We start from the raw sequence: 20,786 nt of genomic DNA on the forward strand, positions 1-20,786 counted from the left end.
TTTCTTTTCCCTGTTCCTTTATTTTCTTATATACTCCTTCTTCCTCAGTTACCCGTTTAGGGGTTTATTCATTTTTTTTGGGATACGTCCCTTAGGAGTATAGCACCCCCTTCTTATTTCGTCTCTCACGAGACTCAGTGGTTACTGGAGTGCCCCTTTGGTAACTTATAGATCCCGTTTGGTCGCGTCTGGTCTTCACACTTCCCCTCCCTCACACTGTTGTATAGAAATTGTTTTAATATAGAACATAATAAAGATTTCAAGAAAGCCATAATATAATTGATTGCCTCATCCTTTAAAGTGAAGTGTGTGTGTGTGTGACATCAGAGCTGATCAACACATAATATGCCACAGAAAACTGCATGTCTGTGGTTTTAGGACAGCGGTCAACTCAGAGCGTAAAATAAACAGACGTGATCATTTCCTTGTCACTCCATCCAATGTTCATTTTGAATTATTTAGTTGTGCACATGAGTTTTGAGTGGTGTAAACACAACATATGCATATAATGAGGAAAAAAACTGCCTTTATACACACTGTCATGTATAGAGAAACAAATGAATTTCTCCATAAACAAAAATTCTGCCTCAATCACAGTCATGTTAAGACAGAATCTTAATGCATGTGTAAGCATACATTGATGTGTTTACTTTTCTTGTGGGATAATGAGAAGTGAACAGTGTTACCATATCATCCTACCATTCAAATTGAGACGCTATTGTAGTCTCCTGGCTTTTTTTTGTTTTGTTTTTTTTTGTTGCAAGATTTCAACAGTAATATGCTCTGTAGAAGACACTGTATTCCCTATTGGGCTGAATCGTGTGGCTGCAGCTAGTTGTTAAAAACAACAGGCAAAAAGCGTGTAAGCATTTTTTGACATTGTATTTTATCAAGCCAAGCGTCTGGTTGAAAAGCCAAGATAATATTAAAACCACAGGATTTATCAATCGCAAGGAAGAGCATATTCATTATTCAATAAAAAATTGTCTAATCCAAGAATCAATGTTGGGAGTGCAGAAAAGGGAGAGGGACTCCCAGCAGAGAGGGAACAAGGCTAACGATAAAGGAATAAGGAATTACCCCTCCGTTCTGAACCACATGCCAGCATCGTCCCCGGCTGTCAAAAACAGCCGCGGCCACGTCGTTTCATCTCGCCGAGTTTGAAGACGAATTTCGGAAATATTCAATTTCCTTCCCAAACTCGTTAGGTCTTTGTGCCTCATTAGATCAGGGATTTTTTTTTTCTCTCATTCTCTCTTTCCCTCTGTCTCTCTTCCTTTCCCCCACTTTATTTTCATTTCCTTCGAAGTCATCATTATGGCTCTTACATCCCCACGCTTGCGGTTTGAAGTTTTTAAATTGAGATCTGTGATCACTCGCAATTATCTGCTGGGTTAAATTTTTCCCTGGGAATTCATCATTTGCATTCAATTAAACTAATTGATCAATCGGCCCTGTGCAGTTCAGCTGTAAGGAAGAAAGCACTTGACAGCAGGCCTTCAACACAAGCCTGCTAAGCCTAATCATCTGCAGTCAGCTGTGCAAAAAGTTTTTCTCCTGGGAGCTGTACAGTAAGGAGAACTTTATCAGGAAATAAAGACAGCTGTTCAGCTTATTAATTCTTATCAGTTGTGCCTTAAACCTGATTGGTCCATACAGGATGCCTGCGTGATTTGACAATCTGTTTTGTTTATAAAAATTATGTACAGGGCGAAAGTGAAGGATTGAATGAAATGTTTTGTTTACAAGCGCACATTCCGCCTGTCCAGAAAAACTGACAATTGACATAAATAACATGTGATGTAGTATACTCAAAACAAAACAAAAATGCCCTGCCTCTTCCATTACCCCACCAAAGGTAGAGTTGTGTTCTGTCCGTAGAACAAGGGGGCATAGGTAGAAACGAGCTTCAGCAAAATTTCACATGGTCATCAGGGTGAATTTTGTTTTACACAGATCACAGAGAGTTGTCGATGTGTGGACCCGCTTGCCAGATCATGCCGTAGACGCAGAGAACCTTCTGGCGTCCAGGCTTGACACTCTGCTGGATACTCTCCAGGCCAGAGATAAATGCCGAATATCGCCGCGCTGAACGGCCTGCTCTCGTCATTACGAATTCTTATGTTCTAAAAAAGTGACATCACGGCCAGACTTCATAAAAGGGTAAGACGAGACAGGAAGGGCAGGATCAAACAAAGTGCTGGATTCAGTCAGCAACACTTTACAGTGCATGAGTTTCCATTCTAAAGGAGTCAAAGTAATCTTTCTGGTTGCAGATGTGCAGTGGTTCAAAAATACCCATTCTAAATAAAAATGGGCCCTGTCAACAAATAGCTACCTTTAAAAACTGCAAAGCATACATCAAAGTCTATGGTGACCATTGCCCTTACAGTGACTTATACTGACAGTGAAGGACAATAGAACTTTGAGAAAGAAGTAAAAGTGTAGCTCTCCATTCAAAAGAGGCTCATACACACATATTTTTTAATATTGCAACGTTTCAACTGAAAATCCATTATACGGTTTAACGCTGGAAATGTTGCTTTATAGTGCAGAGCCTTTGGTTGCTGTATAAATCAGTCTTTTACAGTACTTCAGCATGTAGTGCCTGACAGACGCACAACTGCATTAATGACCCCCCATTGTGACAGGTCTCAACTCAGACCAGTGAATCAAGGTGAGAGAGTAAGTGAAGCAAATAAAATTCAGGCCCACCTACCCCATAGTTATTCTAATTTCAATATAATGTTTTTTATTTTATCTTTAAGTGTTTTTCTGTTCTTTTTTCCAAATGCTTTTGTAACAACAGTTTGTACTTCTGACAGATAAAGTGACAGAGAGAGAGAGGAAGAGAGAGAGGCCTTATTAATTAACCTCTAGGGTCACATGCTGTAGCCTCTGCCTGTCTTCTAATGGAGAGATGAGAAGTCAGGTGGGGCCAGGGATTCCACGTTGACAGGGTTGTTGTGTGTAGGTGGCCTGAGTAGTGACTGTCTTACCTCTGCCGATAACCTCCCCCCCTCCCCCCTCCCCTTACACATACACACACACACACACACACACACCGAGGATCACCCCAAACATGACACTGTTGGTCCTCTCCACGCATTTTAAACTACTCTCTTTAACTGTCAACAGTCATGCATAAATTATCATCTACAGGCTGCACTGTATTTATCCGTATAATTACCTCCCAGGAGGCTTGTGTGAGTGAATTCAGCCACACGCTATGCTCGCAACATGCAGGCCTATTCGCCCTTCAGATATTTCAATATTCTGAATCTGCAAATTTAGTACAAGATAATGGCACGCGCGCATCTAGGCTTTTCCTTTCTTCCTTCATAAAGTGACTTGGCAGATTGGGTTTGTGTGTGGGTGTGTGTGCACGCACGTGTCTGTGTGCATCCATGGATTCATTCTTTGAGACGACATTTCCCTCTATACTCATGCTGCTAATTTGTTTTTACTTTATCTATTTTTTTTTTTTCAGATCAGTCCTTTGTTGTCATAACAGCATTTTAAGAAAACACAGAATTATTGACCTACTTTTTGCCCTGATGTGCATAAAATCCCATCAAAGACTATTTTCTTGTTCTTAAACAACAAAAAACTTCAATTCCCATTTTCCTGGAAATAATTATGACAAGATGAAAGCAGTTAATTTCTGTTTTCCTGTACTGTCCTTCTAAGGTAAAAGAGAGATGAGGTTCTAATGTAGCTCCATTCTGCTTCTCTATGCCTCCTCTTTTTCACACTCCTGAAAGACAGTGAACCACTTGCTGAGAAACAGTGCTACCGTCTGACAGTGGTAATGTGTAGTGAGGAGGGCATATCTGCTTGTATATTTTAACACTTATTTCTTGGAGGTATAACACATGCATTGTTGTTCAGAATGAAATTACCTGTGAACGGTCAAATTTTGTTTGGTCTTTGACAAAAAAGTTTTGATGGTCTTACACAAGATTCATACACACACACACACACACACACACACACACACACACACACACTGTCTCTCTCTCTCTCTCGCTCTCTCTCTCTTTCTCTCACAGACCTTTTTATATTTTGATTGTCACTTGTATATGTGGTCGAATTGTGATAATAAAGGTGCTTTCAAGTCTCTTAAATCTCTCTCTGTCTCTCTCTCTCACACACACACACAAACTCTCACACACACACTTACGTACATATATTTGCACACATACTTCATCCTTATCTACAGATAGCTTGTATTCTCACTTTATGAAGCCTCAAACATTTGATTAAATAGTTGAGGGAATGTTTGAGGCTCAGCCTAAGTGAATGAATGCACAGCCGCTGACAATGTGCTTTCAATGGCCGAGCATTCATCCACTATCCATTGCATGTGCAGGACAAGTCCAACAAATGCCTTTGGTCTCTCTCTCTGGACAATTCCCAACAACAGATGTGGTTTTCCTGGGAGTGAACAGCCAGTGATGTCATTTTCTCTCTCTGGATGTGCACAATCCAGCAGTGGAGGACATTTGGCGGTTGGCACAGTATAATGAATTGTCTCTCTTTTGTCAGTTGTCGAATTGTCATATCTATGAAGTGAGAAACACGTGGCTGAGCCAGTTTTAGTCTCAGGCTATCATGGTTTGCATTTTACAGTTTAATATAATCCTGACTACCCTAGTCACAATGGCAGCCATGTTCGCACCCATATGCTGCTCTAAAGTGACATCATTCCATACAGCTGCATGCATTTAGTCAGCTGAATTCTAGTATAATACTATATAACACACAATCCAGGAACACACTACTCAGGCTGAGCTACATGCTGGAAGGTGGGGGTAAGGGAGGGTAGGAGAAACAAAATAATACTAACAAATCAGAGCACAACAACCAGCGGCCCCACATGTCAACACACAATTGGTTCTAACGTTAGCCTCGATGGCTGCATCTTATCACGCATCAGCTGCTAATCGATCAGCCGCACTCAGATGCAGCTGTTTGGCAGCATTTGAATAGTCTTCCTTCAGTTCATGTCTGTGCAAATCCAAATTGTGAACTCCAGTGTGATAAGAAGAGGCTGTTGACATCAAGTGCTTTGGAGAAGAGCATGTCAGAAAAAGTTTCATATCTAAAAACAAATTAATATTGTAGAACTTCAAAGCATTGTTCTGGGTTTCAATGTTATTTTACCAACAAAAAGCCTTATTCTAGAAATATTTCAACTTTTTTGTGGTAATTATCTTTGATACTAACCAATACAGCGGAAAGTGTCAAATGTTTTATTATTTTTTTAAATTTTTATATTGTAGTTTACAATCAACGGCTAATAGGTTTTGGGATATGGAGCATATTATCAGCCTGGATATACTATACATCTCACCTAACAAAGCCTTGAGTCCACTGCAGTGTATATTGAATTCTAATATTTGGCTAAAAAAGCTTGACAGCGGAACTTGACGTGGGCATTAAATCGTCGCCCCGAGGAATCCCCATCCAGGTTCTCCTGACAGTAACGATGTCATCTCTTCCCATGCCTCACCCATCGCTCCTGACACTGGGTCAGAATTAGTCCCCACACTGGATGTAAATTACCTCAGTTGAAGAATGATAGTGAGAGGTGGGACTCTTACAGTTTATACATTTTTATTTATTGTTTGTTTTGACTTTTTCACGTGAGAGGCTGTTGGGAACCAAAGAGGACAGGCCATGTAATTTTACATGGAGTTTACATGTCCTCGGTTTGACTGGCAAGGACATCTACCATGACATTCCTTGGCATTAAATCTTACACACAGCTGTAGATATTATGTCAATATGTAGGTCCACACCACAGATGGTAACCTATGTTCTCAGTCAACATTACCATGGCAACAATAAACCAAATGGGTGCATTCCATTTCTGGCCAATAACTGTTCCTTGGCCTGAAAAATAAAGATGTAATCATCAATACATTCACAATGGTGCCTTCTGAATGATGTTATTGGCACTGGCAGCATAGTATGCAGCATAGGTCTGTAGTGAATTCTATTACTGGTAACAAAAACAAGTAGAAATGCACTGTATAATTTTCACAGTGTACACCATGCAATGTAGGATGCCTCCAAATGAGAATCAGATACTGCCATAGATAATACTCCTCATCTTTATATGCTGAGATTGCCAGAGATACTATTAAACCATTGCTACAAACATGAACAGATGATGATTATGGAGCTCGTTATATATAGCAAGCTCCATAATGTTTGGGACAAAGACATATGGTTTCTTGATTTGGTTTTGAACTCCATACTTTTGGATTTGTAATCAAACAAGTTACATATGGTTAAGGTGCACATTCACAGCTTTTATTTAATGGTGTTTATACATGTGTCTACATACATGTAGAAATTACAGCATGTTTTATACAAGTGTACTTTTTATACAAATCACTTGACCGGTCAAGAATTTTCCAGTTTATGGCTTTGAGAAACTCCTTTGTTGCTTTAGCAGTATGTTTGGGGTCATTGCCTTGCTGTAGGATGAAGCGCCGTCCAATGAATTCGGAAACATTTGCTTGAACTTGAGCAGATAAGATAATTAATTCTCCTGCCGCTGTCAGCAGTTACATCATCACTAAAGACAAGTGAGCCAACGTGGCAGCCAGACATGCCAAAATTATAACACCCCCACCACCGTGTTTCGCAGATGAGGGTGGAGGGTGCTGGGTCACAGACTTCAAGCAGTCATTGCATACAAAGGATATATGACTAATTACTAAACATTACTACTTTCATTTACACAACATTAATATGTTTTCTGATTTAAAATTAAACCCAGTTATTTGATTAATTTCAGCAAATTAAGATACTATACATAAACTGAAAATCTAAATTTCCGTGTCTATTTAGTCCATTTGCAGTTGATGCTTCCTCTCTCTTTTTGTTGAGGCTAGGTGTTCAATTCTTACACCACTTTAAATGAACATACATCCATCCATTATCTATACCCACTTGTCCTGGGCAGGGTCGCAGGATGAACATACATTCTCCCCCAAAGTTAAAATTAAATAATGCAAAAGCTAAATAGGCAAGATCTCCAAAATAAAAATAAAAGCTAACACAGAGACAAAACTGAAACTGAATTGGTATAATTCTTATGAAAACAGTATATAATGATTACTTTACCAACATTTAGCAGATACCCAGAAGGAATGAAAGTGCAAAGATCGCGGATTGAAGTGCAGTAATTCCCCAGTGGGAAAGTATAGCCCCAAAAACTCAACTGACATTTTGTCAACTACTCTATTGAACATTAAACTTATACAAGCAAGATAAAAACTTCCTGATAGCGGTTGGAGGTCCTCATTTAAGGCCGGTCCAAGTGTAAAATGACAGCGGGTTTGGTTATGGAATATCCACCTTGCCCAGTCTTTAGTCTGCTCCAAAGTTAGTTGGTTTGGAAATATTACCCGCTTGGAAAAATATTCCACATGGGGGGATAAAAGAAATAGTTGAGTGTCATCAGCATAGCAATGAAATGACTGAGTGAAACTGAGTAATCTGGAAGGAACATCCGGTGAGGCAGGAAACAATTCAGGCAAGGGCTCTGCTACAGGGCCCCATTGAAGACAAGGAAGACAGGAGAATACAGTGGTCAACAGTGTCTACTATAGCAGAAAGGGAGGGTCTCACTGATAGAGAAGAGTGCAGGATCTATGAAGTGGCCAGCACTGAAGCTGGTGGGCTCAAAAGGAAGCAGAGAGACTGATTGATAGCTGGAGATGGCAGAGGGATCTAGAGTGGGTTTTGTCAGCAGGGGTATAGAAATAAAAATGAATCATAAATGCAAAACTAATAACCTTGATCTCCAGCTTCACTAATATCTAAAGCTTTTTTGGATGTGATGTACTTTACAAAGGGATTGTCACAAGATGCTTCACATTGCACTGCACCTGTCCACTGATAATATGGTCAAAGAATTGCAAGAAGCTACCTGAGCAATGCATTTTCCATGACCAATCCAGCCACACCCACTCTTTATTAAATAGCAATAGCTGAGCTAAAGAGTTAAGTTTCCAGTGGAGGGGGGGGGGGGATATATGGACATCACTCCCACGCTAAATGGAGGGGAGGGACTCTGTCTCTCTGTAAATTCTCTAATTGAGAGCATTTAACAAGCATCAGTTTAAAGTAGAGGAGGGGGAAACATAAGCCAGAGGCTCTACAGAACAATTAGCATGGATTCCCAATGGTGCATGTTAGAAAAAAATTTAGATGTTTTTTACATAATTCTTTTCAAAGAAAATATGCCTCAATGCTCCAATAGTTAAGAAAACATACCCATACATCACAGGCTTGGAGGTGTGAGGTTTACACCACACATTGCCTTTTCAATATGGACGTGCGGTATGATTGATACATCTCTCAGAATATCAGCAGATGATATGCACATACTTCATAGCAGTAAGCACTGTAATATACTGCAACAGGCTTTTATTGGAGATATAAATCAAGAGCAAGGCACCTACAAAACTAAAAGCATTAAACATGCTTTCCTGGTGGTTACAGTGGGAATTTTTTATATGTATATGATTTTTTGGATATATTTGATCATTTACATTTAGCTTTTTTCTTGTGAATTTTTCCCCCCTAAACATTTGAAAAAACAACTGCTTTTCTTGGGTTATCCTGGCATTCTACAGCCGAATTATACAATTCCACTGGGTTCTAAAGAATTAAATAGATACATAGATATAGGTCAAATTTACAGAAGAACATTATTATTTAATTACAAATTCATGCTGATGGAAATAACAATGAGAATATAATATCACTGTCCCATTTGGTCCACTAGGGAAGAAAATTGGTGGAGAGAGCTTAGGCACCTGGGCTGCGTTAGCTAATCAGCCCAGGTGCTTAAAGGTGTGCTGCTCTCCACAGTTCGGGGCCGAGACTGGGAGTACACACTGAGAGAGTTTTAAGTTTTTAGTAAGTCAGAGTCTGAATGGAGTTATCTCAGTCTTCAATGTGACACACCCATAGACTCTCCTTTCGCTCCAACCACACACACATCTCACTACTCATCCCTTGCACATCCTTTAGACACCTAACTCTGAGTTTGCTTAAACTGGCAGTGTTTAAAATTATGGAATTAAGTTAAATTAAGGTAAGCAAAAGCATATAGGTCCCAAGTGTCTACGTCATCTCAATCACCCAGAGAGACAATGTGCCTACAACAGTAATCTACAACCCAGGTCTTGGAGAGCCACAGAGTCTGGTGGTTTTTGGTTTCGCCTTAATATCAGGACCTGATTCAGACCCAAGAAACCAGGTGCCCTGAGTTAACTGTGTAGTCAAGTGTTTTAACTGACCAATTGTTATGCTATTCAAGTAATGAGCAACAACAAAGGTCAGCTGGCCCAGTGGTTCTCCAGAACCTGTGATTGAGCACCACATGTCTAGGACATCACTACAACAATGTGTTTTTGACTTCAGAGATAAAATGTGTCCATGATAGTCCCTTCAACTCATACGCATACTTCACTACAAAATATGTGAAGGTTCCACAAAGACCAGGTAGTGACAACAGCCTGGAATCAGAGATGGAGGCAGTTACATGCGTGTCAAGCATGCAGCAGAGTCCATGCTGTGGTCTCTGAGGGCTCTCCAGCAGCCGGGGGCAGAGAGCGCCGTCCGGCCGAAACGACACGTGAACCGGCCAAACGTGGAGAGTGCAGGCCGCGTTGGGCAGGACATGAAAGCCCCAGAGGAGGAAGAGGAGCGCAGTCCACTTTCAAACAGGCCCTGAACTGGAGATGAGCCTCTGCCAGTTCTGCAGACAGAGGTGGGAGATTGGAGGCGCTGATAGGGGGTAAATTTGGCGCTCCATGCGAGCTCCGGTGGTTTAATGAGTGTACAGTTTCCACTATGCAGCAAGCGCCAAATAAAAGAAGAAAGGAAAAAGGGAGAGAGGGGGGCGATTTAAAAGTGAATTTTTGATTTTTTACCCATCCTGCAGCTCCCCCCTGTAATGGCTGTTCTGAAATCAGTGGCGATAACAAGGGTCCCCCTACCTCCCCTCCCCCCTCACCCCCATCTCCATCCATCAACCCCCCACCCACCCGCACCTGATCAACTCACACTTGGCATCGATGATCAAAAGAGTCAAAAGGCAGTGGGCTATTATGCCAATGACACTTTGAGTAAGAGTCCGAAGAACAAAAAAATGACATGACAACCATTAGAGTTTTAAAGTGGCGACTTTAAAGGAGTCCTGAAGGACGAGTGTCAGGAGAGAATCAAAGAGGAAGAAAAAGTTAAATCTTTATAACGCAACTCGGCGTGCCGCTCTCTGCAAAACGCGTTTCGCTGCAAACTAGCTCTAAGATCGGAGTCCAAAAAAAACATGAAAACGTACGTGGTGGCGGCGAACAAAGAAGGCCGGGAAGTTTTGTTTGAACTTTTCAGAGTGAAAGCTAATGGGAACTCAGATATGTGAGTAAGTATCCTTAGAAGAAGTGACTGGTTTTCCAGGCAAAAGTAAGAAATGAAGCCGTGTACTTTATCGCCGTGTCGTCAAGTTGAAAAGGAAGTGGCATATGTGGAGTTTTTGAGAAGAGTCCCGCAATTAATAAGAGAGCCACTGGCTTTAACACCAAAGCAGAGAGTTCAGAGATGCCCGTGTTTCCAGTACAGTCCTTTCACAGGACTCAACTCTAAAGTTTTTTCAAGTTAACATTTTTGAGATTAAAATCAGCAAGACATGGTACACCACTTAAAGGTGACCAAAGCACTGGATCCATCTTCAGTAATTCTATGGCATCCATTCAGCTTCATTATTGGAAAAATTATTAGGCACATTATAATGAACCAAACACTTGAACCAAAACCAAGTCTACCAACTGCTCTGCAGCTGGATTTTTCCCTATAAGTTTTACTGATGGAATACATGCCGTATATTGTGATTACGTGGACTTCTTTGGCAATATTTTGGAAATATTTTAAAAATATTTCCCCATATACTGTGAAGTGTGGCAATATCAATAATGGAGGTTTACTGGCCACAAATTCCCAGTTCTATCTTACTCTCTTCAATAAAATACATATTTTAAGTGTCCCTCAGTCATATAATGGATTTGAAAAGTGAAATGTTTTGATCTGTGAGAACATTTTCTGACAAAATGACTCCCCTGCCCATGAGCTCCCTGTGAATCCATCAGATCTTCCCCCAACTAATCAATTATTTAAGTCAAACAAGCGTGTTTACATGCTGATTAGATTTCTACTGTGGTACTGGAGATTCCCCCAACTGGAGTCCCATCTCATCCTGACAGCGCCCCCTGCAGGCCAACCATGTTCCACTGCACATCCGCGCCACGGTGCTGGATGCTCCTGAGACCCAGCTGTCGTGTTTTGGAGGCGACGCCGATCCAGCCATATCCCAGCTAACGTGGGGCTCCCAGGAGGCACCCTCATCTGGCACAGATGGGCCAGGAGACAGGCCCAGAGAGAGTGCGCTAACGCTAACCTGCTCCTTCCTACACCTCTGCCTCGTGAATCTTTTATTCATCTGATCCCCTGGCCCTGGTTCACTGCAGTTAGTTAATATGCAGCTCAGTGCACCAGCAGTGAAATGCAGTGGTCCGCTTCCATCCAGCACCAGCAGCCCTGATTCTGCAAAACTCCCCAGTCAATGAGCAATGGAGATGCTAACCACAATAGGGAACAGTCTCGGACGCTGTTATTTTATTTTGTTTTGAAGAAACCACAAAATCCATGTTAAGTGTTACAGTATGTAACTTTTTAAATATACAAAATATATTTCTGAGCACACAGACAAAATCTTGTCTTTTTATCTACGTGGCATGGACCCTGCTTGGCAGTTACTATCCAACATTGTAACAACCACCTCACAGGAAAAAAGATCTGCGTGCATGTGCGTTTGTGTTTGCATAATTTCCCTTTCTCTTTCTACAAGTCTCATTGTAATTCAGAACAAACATCTCTGCGTTCTCACAGGATGTAATTGGGATTCAGTTGAGCTGTCCAGTTATATTCTTTCCTATAAAACAATGCTTAAAAACAAATAAATAAAGCAACACATACATTTATTTTTTACTTTGGTTTTTCAGCATGACATCTCTAAGGAAAATGATGATGCATTTATAATATTTTGTATCGATCGATACTGACCGTCATATACAGTACAGGCATTTTATTACAGGTTTTGGAGTACAATTAAACACTTTTGTGAAGGTTGTGGTCCTGGTGTTCCTAGTCGGCACAAGTCAAGTCTTACTTTTGTTCAAGTCTTACTTGTGGACTCTTGGTGTGAACAAATAGCCTTTGAAATATTCACATGGAAAACATAGAGACAAACTAACCCTCTTTATGGTGGACAGCATCACGTACAGTATGCAGCACAGAGGCATGCTCACAGGAATATCCAGCCAATCAGGCCTGTGAGTGTCGCCGTTCTGAACTGTGGATTGCAACTTCTAAATCGTGAAATGTTTATTCAAATAGCTAAGCGTCTCATATGGACTGCGTTCATTCAAGCGCTTACTGATGCTGATTGATTTTTATTCAAAAGGTGTAAGTAAAAAGCTATTTAGAATTTGTTGTTGCTTATTATGAATATGCACCAGAAGCTGAATTGCAACTGTATAACAATAAGACTAATGTCATATGGATGATATGTAAATGTGATAGATTAACAAAGAATTTACTTTTTTTTTGGCATTTCTTTTTAAGAATTATTTTATTTTGAAATGACACATGACACTTGATGTCTCTCTTGATCACATCCAGCACATCATAGGACATGATGCAGAATGACCTCATCAGCATGTGGGGCATGTTCAGTTGGGTGTAATCCCTGTCGACTCCAACATCTTTAAAAAGGCTCACTGCTCTGCAGGACCAGGCGGCTTTCTTGAAGTTGTTGGTCAATGGCACAGAATTACTGAAGTGTCCACGGTATGATGTGTCAGTAGAGTTACAAAGAGAATACATTCCGGGCTTGCAAACCGGGTCTTTTCCCCCTGGGTGTTAGCACAGGTGGCAAGAGAAAGGAGAACTCGATGCCCTGAGTGGTTTATCAAGAGTTCACGCTACTGTTGAGGGCTCCCAAATCCCGATTTATGCACCACCTGTCAGTGACTATGCATGTGTGTGTCAAAAAAGCTACCACTCAACCAGCATTCAATTGGCGTGTGATGCTCACCAAAGACTCATCGATTCGGCTGTCAAAGATTGACATAACCCATACAGCAGTAACATTTGGTCAAATTGTTACAACTTGTGCCATTTTGCCTCTGGTGGTTAGCTCCCGAGTAACAGTTGGTACACAAATATTATTACAGCGGGTAAATAATCATTCTTTATAGCCTATAGCTTACACAGTCTACACAGTTTTCTTATCAGCTATCCCCTACAGCCAAATCATTGACTGCTTTGCTGAATCCATGCACGTTGCACAGCACATACACTCAGAATGTCTATGGTGGAGGGGATGGAGGTACTGAAATCTAAGTCCTGATGCCTCAACAAAAGCAGTGGCAGTCTACTACACAGCCCAGAGTGCTGTGTTAATATGATGCCATTGTGTCAGGAGCTGCACAGCATGTGTGGACAAGACAATCTGGTGGCCAGAGAGAGGGGTGAAGGAGCAGGACGACGATGAAGAAGACGAGGGAAACGAGCATGATAGAGTTGCCGAAGAACATCACAGCCGGGCCAGGGGCCATGGATGGACAGCCATTAATTGAACAAATCTGTAGATGAAAGATACATCAGGACTGATATAATCCTTTTCTTTTGATTTGTATTTCTCAGACTTTACTTTTTAAGACCAAATGTTTTAAATTAGAATGTATGTCATTGCGGAGTCAGACAGATGTCAACTTATTGCATTTTGTAATTGTTTTAAAACAATGTGCTATTATTTTCATTATTTTTAACAAAAATATGACATCGTTTTATCTGAAACGTGTATGTGTATATGGATAATAATGGATGATTATTTGCTCATAGCGAAAAATGAGTTAAGTTCTCCAGGCAGGACCTATCATCTGTAAACGGAATGTTCAACCCTTCACAAGCCCACACATTGACACAATAGGAGTCCGGGGGATGGCAATGATTTCCGGGCAGATGATTTTTCCAGCAAGTTCAAAGCACAAGCTTTGTCAGATGGGTTTATGAAACAAAATTGCAATTTTTTGTGACATGCTCCAAAAACAGAGATGAAAAACGGTTACATCTTGCAGATTTGAGCTTAGATACGCTTGGATGCTTCAGTGGCTCACTACTGTTGTACACTTGAGCAAGGTACTTAAGTTCAGTCAACATTCAGTTGTATGAATGATTGAATAAAACATTTTTAAAAATGCAAACTGTTTAAGTCGCTCTGATTACAATTGTCTTCTAAATGCCTACACATAAAATGTAATCAAAAAGGCTGCAAATAAGGAAGGCCTGTTCATGAGAGTGCTAAGATACAGGCACACAATGCACAACTACTACAACTGGGATAGCAGTCTTGGAGGCTGTAGCCTCAGCATATTTTTGGTGATTTGGAGTAGCCAGTCAGTACATAATCTGAATCACTAAAAGATTCCACACTTAATTAGCTGCTGATAGACGTTGTGGACACTGCCACCCTCTGGGGCTGGAGTTTTTGATACCTGTACTGTGGGAAAGGGTTATGCCGACAGGGGTCTGTGAAGTCAGTTATCACAGAGAGCATGGCGTTGGGACTTAGGAGAGCAAAAGGCTCTCTTCGAATGAGACCATCTCGGCAATTATTAACAGGGGGGTAATGGGAGTGGCTAGCTGTCTGTTCAGTTAAAATGGATGCCCTGGCCATTTTTGAAGGGGAGCTTTTTCAAACCTGCCCCCCCCCTCTGATGCATCACCATCCGTGCATTCTGGTGCCTCCCCCCTTCCTCCAGTGCCCCCCGCTCCCCCGAGGAGTCCTGGGTACCGATCCGATTTGCGATCGAGTGTTGTCCTGTTTGCCGTCTTTTTTTTTCCCTCCTCGCTGTGGTCTTTTCTTATCTTGTTCCACACTCTTCAGGCTTTTGTGGTTAAATTATGTATTAAGGTCAATGTCAAAGCATGGAAGACATGTAATCTGCTGGGAGTTTCCCCCTTTTTATTCATTATTACAGTGAAGGCTCGAGCGTGGCTGTCAGGGAGGAGAAGACGGGCGCAGCGTGCAGGCTTGCAGCACGGTGGGGCTCCTCAAAGCCCCCTCTGCCTCCCCTCTCTCTCAGGAAGGACCCCTTGATACATTTACCCAGCTAACTTGTCTCGCATTAAAAAAAAAAAAAGTCCTCTCGTCTCCTCTTCAATCTGAGGGCTGTCAAGTGCACCTACGTAGCAGTTTCGCAGATAGAAAGTAAAATGTGTGCGCTGGAGATTCGTCGGTTGTCATGTATTCGCTTATGGGATTCTCTGAGTGGAAACCATGTGGGAGAGCGAGAGACCAATAAAAAGAGAGGCTTTCTCACCCTACAAAATAATCACACTGTTTCTTGTTCATTTCATTTTAATTAAATGTAAAATGAGATTTGGCACCTTTAATGCAACAGGACTTTTTTGACATGTTTTTGTTTTCCGGTTAGTGTGGGGGGCATTATATGCGTTTCTCTCGCAAGTCCACCTTAAGACAACGGCGCACAACGTTCCCCCACACCTGCCAGTTAACATCAGCTGTATGCTGCCCCTCGAGATTAAGACAAAACGTTCTTGCGAACCCACGTTGAAATGTAGAAATTGGCTGGAATTGTAACCGTAACAGGTTTGCGAATCCCTTTCGCCCGTTACCTCTTGGCATCGTAGCCATTTGATAAATCTGAGCCGGCCACTCTCGGAGGCAAGCGTAATTATTTTCTGATTAGATTAATTGAGTTACACTTCAGTACTTTGCCCAGCCTTTGGCATACCCGGGAGAGATTCACTCGATCAAGCTAACAATTACAGGATTAGCCGTTGTGGCCTGCTACACCTTCTACAGTAGCGGAGTTATGTTTATCTATGTGAAGGGGGTGGGAGCAAGGGAGGTGTGTGTGTTTGGTGTGGGGGGGGGGGGGTACATGTCTCTTCCAGGTGCTTAACTGAACCCTGCAGTCAACGCACACACTTCTTCTTAAAAGCCTTCCCCTTTTGTGGAAATAAACACTTCTATTACAGAAACTAAGATGTGTGCAGCCATATGTAACAATGATGAAGAATGTACACAAAGGGGGAAAAAATGATCACTAATAATTCTGAATTTTGTTTCAGAATATTTTCTGTAAGAAGTATATAAGAAGTTTATCAAGGTTAAATCTGATTTGATGCTCTTTGGTCTTTGAGGATGTTGTTTGCATATTTTAACAAAAAAAGAATGAGTGTGATATTCAACATTGTTGAATTACGTTCAGTCCTGTGTGAAATTACTACTCAAGTGTCAGGGCAGCAATCCACATATATTGATTTTTAATTATAAATCAAATGCATTTCAGCTGAACAGGGATTTTGAGACAATATAATATTTAGCTTATTGGAAAACTCCTTATTGTATTTTTCCAATTGTCAACCACTTCATAAGTCAGACTTGTATGGTAATATTAATAATAAGCTACAGAGAATGTTTTTTGTTAAAGTTATTAAAGTCAATTAATTCAAACCTAAAGGTTGGTTGGAATGCTTTTCTATTCAAACTGTGTGAAGGCAAGAAAAAATTATCAAGTTATTTGTGGTTTTCAGTCCACAGAAACAGACACAGCTCTGTCAGGCTCAATTACATTTCTCTCAGGCCAAAAAAATTCATCAATTTCCTCTTGTTAGCATAGGCGGCTCATGGGTTCTGTGAAACAATAGGATGGACATTAACAACAGAGACAAAGTTTCTCTGTGGACAAGCCAAATGCTTGGTAACTTATGGAGGAGGCAAAATAAGATAATGAGTTCTTGTTCCAAATCTTCTGAAGAGTAACTGATTTCAGTGGATATGCCCGGAACACCCAAGAATCATCTTTGCTGTCTTAACAGACCACAAATAACGTCACATTTCAAATTAAGACAGATAAAAGGAGTGCAATGCGGCTGTATATGGGTGCATAAATTGGAGACAGAATTGAATGAAGGGGAACAAAAAATTTGTTTCTGGTGCAGAGTGTAAATTTTGTTGGCTGCGGCCATGGTGGGCCCTCCTGAGAGAAAATGGATGATAGTTTTTTTTTTTCCCTGAAGCATATTCCCCTCTCGTTCTTCCGAGCAGTAGCAGCATCATGCTCTTTACCTCATGTTTAGATGCTGGAAATTAACTTCTGACAAGTCAGCCAAATGAAAGCCAACAACCCACCTACCCTGACCTGCGTCTCCAGCACTTGTCAGGAATCTAACGCTGTTGCTGATTCAACATGAGCTACACGTCGGGCAAGACCCAGAATTAATGAATGCTAATGAATGAGAATTACAGGTTCCCTGGCACCCGTACAAACTACATGCCTGAAATCTCACACAATTAAATGGACCTCAGCAGGAACAGCTAGAATCATCCACATAGGAAACCTTTCATTCGTAAAAAGACTGGCTTATTTTTTAAGTGTTGAGCCTGCTACAGGAAATAGTTTTCTTGTGGTCAATCCTGAAAGTCCACATGTACAGTGTACTGTACTGTATATGACATTACAATGAATGGAATGACTCATTAATTGGCAAATATTGGAGCTTAATCTAGATGAACCTCTAATCTAATCCTGTTGTTTCCCTGTATATACTCTGTAAGCTTTTGTACCCATTCCCAAATGGTGAGGAAATTACATATCTATGTGTGTGTGTGTGTGTGTGTGTGTGTGGTTTTTAATCGTGTTGTTTATTCTTTTGATCTATGTGCACATTACCTGAAGTGCTTTGAATTTAAATCTCATTGTTGTGAAGCTCTTTTCATCAGGTTGACAGTTGCAGGCCTAATAATATTCAACTTTCAAACTGCTATGGAATGTTAAATACATTTTAAAAATTTTAATTAGTGTGTGCCCCCTGATTTCCATCATCAAATCATTTTTAATACTCATACTGTACACTTAAAATCTATTTAGAGCCTCAAAACCAAATCACAGAACTGGTTTTAGATGTCATTGTACATTTTACCATTGGTTTTATTTTATTACTTATTGTTGCTGAATATGCGACATATGTTATATAAAATACAAACACACAAACAGAGAGAAAGACCTTCTGTAAGTAGTTCTTAGGAGTACACTCGTGTTCCTTCAGCTACAACGCATGTACCCCGTGAAGTCCCCCTGCTGCCAATTATTTTATTTTATTGTTTTTTTTTCTTTCTTTTTTTTGTGAAAGCATAGAAACATAAGGGTTTTTTTTTTTAAATATAGATACATATGATAGATAAATATAAAATGAAATGAAAGTAAGTTTTCTTGAAAAGCATTACATGCTTTCCTATGAATTCTCATATTTGGTCTGGTTTGGACATGTGTCACCGATAGAAAAATATAGCCTATGGAGTTCCTGACCATTTCACAAACAGTCTGCTGTTTAAATGCATTGGGTTAATGCATGGTCACAGTTTCTAATATGCCTCGCTGCTATTTTCAGTCTGTAAAAATGAGTGTTCCCCATCTGTTCTCACTAGCCTCAGGACCTCTCTTGTGTCACACTTAATTCCTTCCCCCAAACAGTTTTATGGAATCTATTCAAATCCATGTTCTCACCAGCTGTGTTTTCTATACCAGTTGATCAGCTATGCACACTTTCTTAATACTAGCCATGGGCTACTCTAAGTAACATTCTGAATATCATTCTGAGAATCAGACGAATTGGAAATGGCAAGTGTGTTTTATACTGCATTTCAGCATTTCCCCAATTTTCTAAATTCTACACCAGTATCAATATATTTTATATCACTGCAGTTTTCCTGGTTTTGCTTAAATGATAAACTACATCATTCACCAATGAAACTATATTTAATATCTGGCGGTTTTTTACATATACTGTATGCTGAACATCACGTGTGTGTCTATCTGTGTGATTTGTTCTGTTATATTCATCTATTGTCCAGCATGCTGATGGACCTGGAGGCAGAAACCAAAAATATTAAGTGAAAATAATAAACAACATTCAGTGACCATAAAAAAAGTAGTATCTATTATATTTAGAAAACTATGGATTTGCATCTGGCAGTGTGGTAATTAACAGTGGGGTATCTTGAATTAAATTTGTAAAATTTTGACACTTTGGAAGGGGGGAGGGGGTGGGAAGGGACACTGGTCTCCAAGGTCTGAATTATTCTTAGTGTAGGCCAATTAATACCACGTATTTTCTTTTTATGTTAACTTCAATTAAGGCTCTTTACAATTTTTTTTCTTAAGTTCTTTTCTTCTTCATGGATTGAGTGTCAGAAACACAGATCAAAGCAGAACACTGAAGTCCAGGCACCATAGGTAATGGTGTTTTGCATAAGAATCTGCATATTGCAAAGTACATTTTCATTTCATTTTGCATGAATTAAAAGGCAGGAGAATAGAATGCTATGTAGTCCCAGTTACATTATCACAGCGGGCCCAAAACACTATATTGGTTTTGTGAGCTCAAACCAATAAAGATATACTGGCGCTACCATTTGTGTATAGGAGGCTGTAGGTGGAGTTTTTCAGCCTGGTCCTGGAGGTAAAATTCAGTTTCTGTTTTTGACACTTTCTTTTGTGGTATTTCATGTCAGTTTTCAAATAAATGCATTCCAGTACAGAATGGGGAATAAGTTAAATTAGATCTGGGAATTTAAAAAGATGTTTGCTTCAGGCTGTCATTAGCTGTTGTAGTTGTTAATAGAATTAAAGACCACATACGGTTTTACATTCAGTTAATACCATAACTCCCAAAATATGCATTTATTTATTTGTTCTGAAGGCCTACACAGGCTTTGTTTGTTTTATACATCTGCAACTTTAAATTGAGCTTTTAAGCCCTTCCAAGCAATGACCCTCTCCTCTCCCCCCTTGTTTCGTACATGCTTTTGTGTTTTTCATTCTTTATGGATTCAAATCCGCATATAGCTTATAGCAAGAACAGGCAATCCCCCTGCTGTCTGGTGTTTCAGAACAAAAGCTTCCTCTCAGATCTCCCTCCCTTGTTTTTGCCACAGGAATTGTAGGCCCGTGTTCTGAGATGCAGGGGTTCAGTCGAGATCGTACCAGGTTGGGAAATGACTGCGCTTCCTTGACTTTTCCTCCTGTTACTAAGGCTCCCGGCCTCTGGTTTTCTGCTTCAAATTAAGCAGTCCTAATTATACTGCAGAATACAAGCCATTTCATTTTCTTTTCAGGATTTATTCCTGCATTTGCCATACACATGCATCCATTAGTCTTTTTTCCCCGCCACTTAATGTTTTCAATGCAAGAGAAAACTATATTCAGAACATGAAGCTTTATTGATTTGAACACACCTCAAGAATGTCCCCAGAGTGTTTCTTTTATACGTTCTTACTGCTATGATTAGTAATCATCTTATATTAATAGCATTACTAGAATGATTTGGCCGTTCAATCCGCTCAGCCATGAAGGTCTTTAGGGATGATTGCAAAGGGAGTCTTCCCAGGACATAAAACGGCATGCTGACCCCAAGATTCAGCGTTGGATTGATGCTATTAGAAGTGCAGAGTAAAAAAAAAAAAAAAAAAAAACTCAAACCAACATGTTGTGCGTTTGGGCTAATTGCTACGATTTAATTGCTTCAGATGAAGAGGCATCAATAAATCAATGCGAATATTAACTCGCCAACTGTTAGGGAATCACCCGTGAAAGTGGCCTGCCTGTCAT

This window comes from Anguilla anguilla, chromosome 3 (genome assembly GCF_013347855.1).
Source record: "Anguilla anguilla isolate fAngAng1 chromosome 3, fAngAng1.pri, whole genome shotgun sequence".
NCBI classification, from domain to species: Eukaryota; Metazoa; Chordata; class Actinopteri; order Anguilliformes; family Anguillidae; genus Anguilla; species Anguilla anguilla.